Raw genomic sequence first — 2634 nt, forward strand, 5'->3', positions numbered from 1 at the left:
GCATGCGTGCCCAAGATCCCGAGAGGAGAATGGAGGAGAAGGGATTATGGCGTGGCCATCCCCCATGGGGGGTGATTTCTTGCTTTCTCTCTGTTTCTCTCTGTCTTTCTGGTGAGCGCATGCACTCCATAGCAAAAACCTCTCAAAAAAAGAATTTCCTCACCTCCTAGAAATCACTGTCTGTTTTCTACTGCTTTTTCTGGAGTTTGTTGTCTCTCTTCACTTGCATCTCTGTTAGCTTTGTCGCTATGAATATTTTAAATTCTTTTTCTAACATTTCCATGAGTTCCCTTGTATTGTCTGTAGAGGAAGAGGAGTTATTCTTCTCCCTTAGAGTGGAGAGACTTTCTTGGTCTCTCATATTTCTTGTGCGTCTGTGGTGGTTTCTGGTCATCTGATGGATTGTACGTTTTTTCCTAGTTTATGGAATTAAATATGAGCACTCAAAGGAATGCAGGAGGAGGTGACCGGCAATCTCTAAACAGTACCATTTTTGCGCAGCTGATCCAGTGGAAATTGAGGGTTAATCTGACCCTAAAAGTATTCAGGTCTTTGGCTGCTGAGCACCTAGACCTGTCTAGAAAATCGGTGTGTGGAGGCTGAGCAGAGAAGTGAGAAAGGTGAAAAGAAAAGGAAAAGGGGGGGGGAGGAGGAAAAACAAGACATAAACAGTAAAAATAAATAAATAAATAAATTTTTAAGCAAAAAATGAAAACTGTGTGGTGCGCTCAAAACTCAGATATAGATGGTGCTGGTTGGCTTGTCCTGTGGGAGCAGTGGAGAGAGGTAATAAATAGCAGGACAAAAGAGTGGCAGTGAGCTAAGAACTTTCAATTTAAAAAAAAATTAAAGAGAGAGAGAGAGAATAAATAGGGTGTTGTAACCTGGCTCCTGGCTAGACCTGGGGGCCAGGAGGGTGAGGTCTGGGCAGAGGATCGTCAGTGGTCCTAATCCCCGAATGGGGCCACTCAGAACTCAGATATAGTTGGCTGCTGATTGGCTTGTCCTGGCTCTTGGCTAGATCTGGCGGCCAGGAGGGTGAAGTCTGTGCAGAAGGTCTTCAGTGGTTCTAATCCCACTATTTATGTTCTTAACCCACTTTTTGATTGGCTGTTTTTTTCTCTCTTTTCAGAATTTTTCATTTCATTTTATTTATTATTATCATTATTTATTTATTATTATCATTATTTTTCAGTTTGCTATAGGATACGTGTGCTCACCAGAGAGAGAGAGAGAGAAAGTGAGAAATCAAGCTGCCAAGTCTAGGACTCAAACCATGGTCGGCCACGTGGAAGTCCAGCACCTTAACCACCTGGGGCGCCGAGCCCTATCCCAAGAACTGTGCTTCCCGTAATATATCCCCAACATGTCCCACAGCTAACTCAGACTAAACCTTGAATGAATGTTTGATGAGTGATGATGGCCGCATAGGAAGGAAGGACAGAGAAGGAAGGAGGGAGGGACGACTGAAACAGCCACACATCAGGAAAGGATCGACAGCAAATGCTATACTAGCTGTTTTCTAACGGGGTGAGTTTTCCAGATCACGCAGACGAACAGTGATGTGCTTGATCATGGAAACTAATCATCTCTAATTCTTCATCTGATGTTCCAATGAATAGAGGCTGAAACTCATTATTTTAGCAAACGTAAACTGTATTTGCATTAAACTCATTTTCATTCGTGCTATGCAATAGAAATAACATTACTTATCATTTTGAACTTTTCCCTACTGATATATTCTAGAAGATTAAAAAGGGAGTCTCTAAGCTTTAAGACCTTTCATAATCATGATCTATATAATATCAGAGATGGAAGTACTTAAATAGTTCTTAGCTGTCATGCCATTCCCTGCTGGTAGTAAGCATAGGATGAAAATAAGATCTACTATGTAATAAAAAGTGATCTTGTTGCCATGACAACAGGAAGACGCAACAGGAGGAAAACTGGTAACTCTTAAGAATGGTCTGTTACAAGGTGTCAGGGCCCATTAAGCACGGTCAATACCCTGCCCTTCGTTTAGTTCTGCCTTTGCATAGCTTACTGCTGCAAATGTAATCCAATTTTCTCAGCAGCACATTAGCCTCTGGAAAGGCAAAGTAAATTTTGACCTGGGCTCTTTATCCTTTCCTGGGAGAAATACATTATCTGTTCATCTTGCAAAACTGCCTAGTATCCTATCTCCTACTCTAATATATTTTTTATTTTACAATTTATTAGGCCAGGATCTGTGAGTTTGTTTTGATTAAAACTAGTAGATGATTATTAAATAATAAGAAAGTAAGTGGATTACGAGAGGCAGACCAGGACTAAAATTAGGGCTTGGAGATGAGCAGTGGAGGGAGGATAAACGGCAGTGAAGGTCTGTTCTGCTGGCCCAGCGTCAGCCCCAGGGAACACAGCTTCGAGACGTGCTGCAACTCTAGTGGTCTCACAGATATTCGTCTCATAAAAACGTGCAATTAACGAGTTGCTGACCAATGGTGGCATCTCTTAGATCATTTCTCTGGAGTGATGTTTCCCTAAGTGTAAGCCCCCAATCATGTTGGTCAGAATCTGCCAGCATCCCCCAGTTAAAAATGCATATTTAAAAATTCTATTCCTGATCTGCTGAATCAGAAATGCTGGGGACTG

Source organism: Tupaia chinensis, unplaced genomic scaffold (genome assembly GCF_000334495.1).
Source record: "Tupaia chinensis unplaced genomic scaffold, TupChi_1.0 Scaffold139218_1, whole genome shotgun sequence".
Taxonomy (NCBI): Eukaryota; Metazoa; Chordata; class Mammalia; order Scandentia; family Tupaiidae; genus Tupaia; species Tupaia belangeri.